The sequence below is a fragment of the Mus caroli genome, unplaced genomic scaffold (assembly GCF_978045245.1).
Source record: "Mus caroli unplaced genomic scaffold, Mus_caroli_1 scaffold_17, whole genome shotgun sequence".
In the NCBI taxonomy this organism is placed as follows: Eukaryota; Metazoa; Chordata; class Mammalia; order Rodentia; family Muridae; genus Mus; species Mus caroli.
In genome coordinates, this window is record NW_028227272.1 from 88,487,151 (window position 1) to 88,495,883 (window position 8,733).

General features: G+C 46.2%; 1 pseudogene; it reads right to left on the reverse strand.

Annotated features, from left to right (window-relative positions):
• Positions 1–704: 704 nt before the first annotated feature.
• On the reverse strand, positions 705–1,385 carry LOC110311578 (small ribosomal subunit protein uS5 pseudogene; annotated as a pseudogene).
• Between the last annotated feature and the right edge of the window lie 7,348 nt (positions 1,386–8,733).

Sequence of the window (8,733 nt, forward strand, 5' to 3'; positions counted from 1 at the left end):
ACTGGGGGCTCCTAGGATGGATCCCTGCCATGCTGGGGGCATCCCAGATGGGAGGGACGAAGCCCCCATAGGGGTTCAAAAGTTCCCAAAGACCTGTGGAAAGTGCTCACATTCTTAGAAAAGCCTCGGGGTCATATTAAAACAGAAAGTCTTTTTACTTGAGGCCTTTTTATTTACACCCTCCTCAGTGTGGTAACCCACTCTGCCTCAAGAGATGCCAACTGGCAGCTCCCAAGGGGTTAGAGCAGGAAGCAAGTTAGACTCACTTCCCCCAGTGCGTTTTTGTTGCGGCTACACGAGCAGCTAAGGCCCCGTTCCTAGACAAGCTACATGCAATGAGACAGAGGCTGAGACTGGAAAAAAACAAACAAACCCAAACTGTCCTTTCTCAGCAACTCTGCTCTGTGGGCCTTGTCACAGGTCAAAGCTCAAGTCTTGTTCAAAACATACTCATGTGCACTTATCACACAAGTGTAAGCACACATGCAAGTGCACACAGATGCACGCTGGAGAGGGACTCTCCTCCCACAAGTGCGAGAAGCACCGTAAACAAGATTTATTCGAGCTTCAGGTAAATCCTTTCCAAACACAGAGAGAAACAGTAACCAAATAAAAATATATTTTTCAAGGGAAAAGATTCCTGTTTGTTTGTTTTTGTTTGTTTTAACAGAGTCAATTCATTTATTTTTCTCGTATAAAAACTCTTATGTTTTAGGCACAGCTGGAACCTGGGTCCTCTGAACAGAGACTCTGCTGTGGGTTTTCACAAGATGATGAGTGAACTCCTGATAAGGAGACTTGGTGAAGACAGTCTCTTTCCAGAGGTCAGGGGTCAAGTAGCTGTAAGTCTTGGAGAAGGCATCAAAGTTGGCCTTGGCAAAGTTGCCCAGCGTGGCAGTGCAGCCCCTGGCTGAAGTGTAGCAGTCATCTATACTGGCCATCATCAGGAGCTTCTTGGGCACAGAAGCAGAGACAATGCCAGTGCCTCTGGGGGCAGGGATGAGACGCACCAACACAGAGCCACAGCAGCCTGTCACCTTGCATGGAACAGTGTGGGCCTTGCCAATCTTGTGTCCCCAGCAGCCTCTCCGCACAGGGACGATGGAAAGCTTGGCCAAGATGATGGCCCCTCGGATGGCAGTGGCAACCTCCTTGGAGCACTTAACACCAAGACCAACGTGACCATTGTAGTCCCCAATAGCGACGAATGCTTTGAACCTGGTCCGCTGGCCAGCCCGAGTCTGCTTCTGCACTGGCATGATTTTCAGAACCTCATCCTTTAGGGATGCACCGAGGAAGAAGTCAATGATCTCAGACTCCTTAATGGGCAAGGAGAACAGGTAGATCTCCTCCAAGGCCTTGATATTCATGTCCTAACCAGGAGGCCCAGCTTGGTGATGGGGATCCATTCCTTATCTTCAGCTTTACCTCCACGAGCTCCGCGGCCTCGACCATGGCCACAGCCTCAACCACGACTGCGGCTCCTAAGACCACTGCCAAATCCTCCACAGAAGCCTCTGTGGCCTCCTAATCCTGGGCCCCCGGGTCCTCAGGGCCCTCCCACTGCACTGGCGTCGTCGCCATTTGGTGTTTTCCCGAGGAAGAAGAAGCAGCTGTTTGTTTGTTTTTCAAGACAGGGTTTTTTCTGTGTAGCCTTGGCTGACCCGAAGTCACTCCGTAGTCCAGACTGGCTTTGAACTCAGAGATCCGCCCGATTAAAATCGTGCACCACCACCAACTGGCACTTACTACAGTTTTTAACATTCGTGGGGGAGAGTGCAAGTGTAACTTCTCACTATCATAAAAATATCAGTCAGGTTTCCCTCTCCCTCATTTGGGGAAATCACAGAGATCAATATATCTCAAACAAAGTGGCCATTAGGGTGGCTTGCTCTGGAAAGCCAGCTTAATATCAAATATATAGTCTTGTTTTGTTTTGTTTTTTTGTTTTTTGAGACAGGGTTTCTCTGTGTAGCCCTAGCTGTCCTGGAACTCACTCTGTAGACCAGGCTGGACTCAAACTCAGAAACCCACCTGCCTCTGCCTCCCAAGTGCTGGGATTAAAGGTGTGCACCACCACGGCCCAGCTTCTAGGAGGTGTTGCCAGATGAGGACCGGGAGAGATTTTTGGTGTGTTTTGGGGACAATGGCGACATGCTGTTTAAAGTCACTCCTGTGCAGGATGAAGCTGGCACAAACCTAAAAAGATGGATGCTTGCTGTATGCAAGGGGTGCTCGCGATCTAAATTTTCTTGAGGCACAAGGTATTCATAAGACTAAAAATGGTCCCACAGACAGCAAGGTTCTGGACAGTCCAAAAACAAGACCCATGATCACTGCCTTCTGTCTCGGGTTTGTGTGAGGCTCAGTGGAGTAATCACACATCATAAGACTGAACGTAGAGGACCACTGGTCAGTGGACGTAACTTCAGGTCTGCTGATAGCACCGCAGTGAGTCACACATGTCCCTCTGGTGCCTCGAAGCTCATCCTGTGACTTACAGCCATCACCCCAGCACCAAGCGCTGCATCTAAAACAGCTCTGATTTGCTCAACTGACAGGATTTTCCTAGAAACTTACAGGATCCCAGAGAGTAAATGTTACATCACATACCACACACACACACACACACACACACACACACACACACACACACTGATCTTAATCTTTCTAGAAAAAAAGACTAATGGAAGGTTCTCAGAATTAACAAAACACAGGAGATTTCCGCTCCTGCTGCTCCCCTTGTCCCTGCTGAGATACAGTGAAACTCTCTGAGATCCTGAGCCAAAAGAAATGTTCCCGTAAGGAAGTGAGAACTGCAAAAGTCACTACCATTTGTGGAAAGGCTGAGCCTGAGCCTGGGTGCCCAGCAACAACCCCAAAACTTCACTCAGGGACCATCAGGCTCCTACTTAGGGTTAACTCAAACAGGGGGCTCAGTTTGTGCCCACAGAGGGCAAACACCCAGAGAAGTCAGTGAGCTTCCCCAACCCCCAACCTCCCCACCCCGCTATGGAGGTGTTACCCCCTATAGAAAGCAGTAATTGAGAAGTGACCCCAAGTAAAGAAAGAGGGTAGTGAGGGAGGGCCCCAGGTCTCAGGAGGCAGGAGCCCAGAGGAGAGATTAAGCTTAGATTTTAGACTATAGGCATGAGAACGAGGGACCAGGAGAGGAGGGGCAAGGGGTTAAATCCACAGCAGCAAAAGAAGCAGAGGTGGGGGCACAGGTGGCCTCTGAGAAGCACAGCTGCAGGGACTCATGGGTAGTGACAGCAAGGAGAGAGCTACTGGGAACAGGGCTGGTTACAGGAGAAGGAACAACAGCAGCCAAAGTTGGTTAGATATGAACTGAAGTAGGCTTTGAAATCAAGCAAGACTGAGCTATGGGAAAATTTCCCTCATGCTAGCAGCCTGTGTTTGGGAGGTTGCCGGTCCCTCCCCCCAAGCAGATGGATGAAAATGTCAGAGAGAAGCTAGTACACCCGCCCAGCAGCAGCTATCGACCACGTGATCTGAGGCAAACTCAGCCTGAATGTGAGCAAAGGGGCAGAAGCATCATGCAGTCAGCATATGTGCACATGCGTGCATGCAATAAGCGATTGTAAGTATTTAAACTGATACAATTATAGGAGTTAACCACAGTCTATGTGGCATCGTCTTTTTGATGTCTGGGGATGAAGAACTCAGGCAGGAAATTGGGAGAAGATGAACCGGAAGTAAGGAATCGTGGACCAGTTAGCCCCTAAGACTAACTAGAATTCGGACCTCACTGGTCTCTCCATCACCAGGCCTCCAATTTGAATATTCATTACCAATTTGAATATTCATGCAGGTGTCCCGCAGGTAAGCTGGCACCCTTTGCCACAGAGCAAAACAAAGCACACCTGGCACAGAAGACAATGCAGCTATAGTGGAATATCCAGTAGGGGCTCATTCCTGCCATCCAGGAAGTAAGCCATACCCTGTGAGCAGTGACAAGGGTTTACTTACAACCCGACCTTCTGAGTATAAAAATTACAGAGCCGGGCGTGGTGGCACACACTCGGGAGGCAGAGGCAGGCGGATTTCTGAGTTCGAGGCCAGCCTGGTCTACAGAGTGAGTTCCAGGACAGCCAGGGCTACACAGAGAAACCCTGTCTCGGAAAAAAAAAAAAAAAAAATTACAGCCATGTGCTCCCTTCAACCCGATGAGCCCTGTGTACAAGCTCCTGTTCCCACCCGTTCTGACTCAGGGAATCTAGGAAGAATAGTCCCAACTCAGCAAAGCTGATACAATACAAATCCACTCCTGGGCAGAGTTCCAGCTCTGATGGGTCCCAGATCTGTGCAAAGGAGTCAGAACCTTTAGGCCCTTGAGCACTGAGGGACCCAACATTTCCGGACTCATCACTAGCTTCTCTCTGACATTTTCATCCACCTACTTTGGGGGGAGGGGGGACTGGCATCCTTCTAAACGCAGGCTATTAGCATGAGGTAAATTTTTCACATCAACAGTCTGGAAGGCAATGACTTCCAGAAAAGGGTGGGGTGGACTCAGGTTTTGTAAAGCCAAAGTTAATATAATATTTATGAACTCTCTTTATATAAAACAATACACAATAAAGAATATAACTGTAAAATATAGATTATAATATTTGATACAATAATATTATATGTTAGGCACAACAGTAAGCATTAATTTAGAATGAGAAAATAAATAACAGGTTACCATTTCAGGTCTGCCAAATACGCTAGTGTCACTAAAATCTAGAAAAAAAAAAAAAGGAAAGTATAGAAAATAAGGAAGCAAAATCCAGAAAAGTAAGGAAACGTTCCCACTGCCCACCGTGCTTTATAATTCCCTCCACTGCTTCTTCACAGTGTTGTCCTTGCCTTTGTGGCAACCTTGTGTAGAATCACTTAGAAACGGGAAGGTCCTTTGGTCCCTTCAGCGCCATAGTTTATCAAAATTTGCTCTCTAAATTATGAATTAGAAAAGTTGCTTTTGACTTCATGATTAGTTGAGCTTTGTATGCATGAAGTAAAGTGCCAAGTGTTGGTCTCGATATGTGTAAATGCAGTCGCATGTATGTACATTTATACATACAAATAAACTTAGTCTTTCCTCTAGCGTTAGTCAAAATTTGTTACCTGTGTGTGTATGTGTGTATGTGTGTGTATGTATTTGTGTATGTGAGTGTGTTTATTTTACAGTATGTGTATCTGTCTCTGAGTATGTGCATTGTAAGTGCAGCTACCCAGAGCCCAAAAGAGGGACCTGGATCTCTGGGGCTGAAGTTGTAGGAGGGTGTGGCTACCTGATATGGGTGCTGAGAACAGCTTGGGTTCTTTGCAGAACAGCCTGTGCTCTTATCAATGAGCCAACTCTCCAGTCCCTAAAATTTAGCTTTTATTAATAATTGTTGGCTTACAGAAGCTGGAAAGAGCCTATGTCACGTACTTTGGTTAAGTCAGTTTGACATAGCGAAAGCTGGGAAACTGACCGATGAAGCAATGGGTTTCAAAGGGAACTCTCTTCCTGAAGTCTGACATTCTTCTCCCCAAAATTTTAAAAATCATAATATTAATCCTCCACTCACCGTTAGTCTAATCTATAGACTCACGTGCACTCTATTAAGCATTACCTTATAGTAAATGCCTTTTAAGATTGTATTCTAACATAGCTAAAGCCTTTTCCCAGTATTCTTAGATTCCAGATAGCAGCAAGGAGTTTAACCTATTCAATAACCAATTAAGTACTAGTCATTATTTCACCTATCTACAGAAAGAGACTGGAATTCTCACTGAGATAGAAATTCTTATTACAGACTATATTCCGTGCCAACAGCAAATTAAGTTACTATACTGAAAAATGGGAATTCTCCAGACATAGATAAGAATTAACAAGGCCTAAGTCCTTGACACTACTTTATTCCTGAAGCCAGGCAAGGGTTAAAACTCCTCTAGCCCAATTAACTCTAAAGTGCGAAACTCAGCAGGTGCTAATCTCTAAGATAAACATAGTCCTTTTGTAGTCACTCCTCTTACAGCTGGAGGGATGCTGATCCCTAGCGTAAACTTTGCAGTCACTCCCTTTGCACCTGGGAAACTTCAATGTACCGTATCTGTTATGTTTTACAATTTATGATATTCGCTGTAATATAATTAGTGTAAGCTCAACCAGAGGAATACATTCAGATTCAACACCTCTCTTGTGTGCTGGATTCTGTCTGTCGTCATCTGACTCTTTGCCTATCTGCTCGAGAGACTCATTCTTACACAGGCACAGAAAAAGAAGGTCTGCGGCAAGCCTAAATATCCCTCAACAGAGGAATGGATACAGAAAATGTGGTACATTTACACAATGGAGTACTACTCAGCTATTAAAAAGAATGAATTTATGAAATTCCTAGCCAAATGGATGGACCTGGAGGGCATCATCCTGAGTGAGGTAACCCAATCACAAAAGAACTCACATGATATGTACTCACTGATAAGGGGATATTAGCCCAGAAACTTAGGATATCCAAGATATAAGATACAATTTGCTAAACACATGAAACTCAAGAAGAACCAAGACCAAAGTGTGGACACTTTGCCCCTTCTTAGAATTGGGAACAAAACACCCATGGAAGGAGTTACAGAGACAAAGTTTGGAGCTGAGACGAAAGGATGGACCATCTAGAGACTGCTGCACCCGGGGATCCATCCCATAATTAGCCTCCAAATGTAGACACCATTGCATATGCCAGCAATATTTTGCTGAAAGGACCCTGATATAGCTGTCTCTCGTGAGGCTATGCTGGTGCCTGACAAACACAGAAGTGGATGCTCACAGTCAGCTATTGGATGGAACACAGGGCCCCCAATGGAGGAGCTAGAGAAAGTATCCAAAGAGCTAAAGGGGTCTGCAACTCTATAGGTGGAACAACAATATGAACTAACCAGTACCCCCAGAGCTTGTGATTCTAGCTGCATATGTAGCAGAAGATGGCCTAGTTGGCCATCATTGGGAAGAGAGGCCCCTTGGTCTTGCAAACTTTATATGCCCCAATACAGGGGAACCCCAGGGCCAAGATGTGGGAGTGGGTGGGTAGGAGAGCGGGGGTGGGGGTGGGGGGAGGGTATGGGGGACTTTTGGGATAGCATTTGAAATGTAAATGAAGAAAATATCTAATAAAAAATTGGAAAAAATAATTGTTGGCTTACAATGTTCATTTGGGGCTGGAGAGATGGCTTAGCAGTTAAGAGCACTGACTGCTCTTCGAAGGTCCTGAATTCAAATCCCAGCAACCACATGGTGGCTCACAACCATCCATAATGAGATCTGATATCCTCTTCTGGGGTGTCTGAAGACAGCTACAGTGTACTTACATATAATAAATAAATCTTTAAAAGAGAGGGAAAAAAAAGAAAGAAACTTTGTTTGTTTTCACTTCACAACTACTGTTGCTCTACCTAAGCTATAAAACATGGCATTTCTCAAGACTCTCATAGCTACCCGACACTTCCCTATGTGAGAAGTGTGTCAGATAGAAACTTCCAGAGGAAAGACACAGAAGCCTTCTCAAAGTGGCTAAAATCTCCTACTCTGCAGAGCTCCAGGGACTGGAGACTGGCTCAGCAGTTAAGATGGCCTGATGCTCTTGCAAAGGCCCAGGATTCCAGCACCTCACAGCCATATGTAACTTCACTTCCTGGGAGGTGATAACCTCCACAGGGCCCTGCACACACATACACACACACACACACACACACATATAAATATTTTTGAAAGCATTGTGATTGTGTGCATGCAGTGCTGGGACCAGTCTTTGCTCTCATGGTTTTGGAAGATGCAAATAAAGCACCCTAAGGTTTAATCTTTTGCTGTGTCCACAATAAGCCTACCTCCAAAGGGGAGAAACAATGGGGAGGTAAGAGAGAGAGAACACAGAAATGGTGGCACACTGGCACAATCAAAGCAGGTGCTCAGAGGGACAGACAGAGCCAGGAGTGCTATACACACAGGAAATGCCAGACCCGAGTTCCTGTTATCTTCTGCTGCCAGCTGCCAGATCTCAACAGATGGCCCAGCTATCAACGACATCAGGGTTTCTCTAGGCAGGAAGGGCAAGAGAGTGGATGCCAGCACCTAGCTGGCCTTGCCCTGGCAAAGTTGCCTTGGAGAAAGGAGAGAAACGCTTGTCTTTGGGGGGTTGTATGCTTGAGACATGGGGGACAGAGCCAAGGAATATGCCCTTAGCACTGTGCTGAGGGAGGGAGATTCTAGAGAGGGGTGTGGTAGGGAGTTGGGTGGGGCAGTAGTAGCACTTCCTTTAAAGGCTTACCATTTGGGGTCAAGACCACAGGCTGAAGAGCTTAGTGGTCACAGGTCCTTCATGGATTTAGCTGAGTCCTTTTCCTTACCCTGTCTCATAAAAATAAAACATGCCGGGGGCAGGGCACGGGGCGCTCAGAGGGGTATACTTATAATCCACAGCCTGTGTGGTTAGGTTTTCCCTCCTCTGCCGTTTTCAACACGTCCTGTTGAAAAGGATCCCCACAGCCCTCCTCTTCTCCTTGGCATGTAAGTACATTTCTGTGTCTTGAAATTCTCAAGGCAAAGTTCAAATTTTTGCTAGATAATTTCATCACGTATTTTTATAACAGGCCAACTTCTGGAGCCACAGGCACAAGGGAAGGGTTTGGGGGCCCACGACTAACCCCTGAGAGGTAGAGATGTGAGGATCTGAAGTTCAAGGCCAGCTTCAA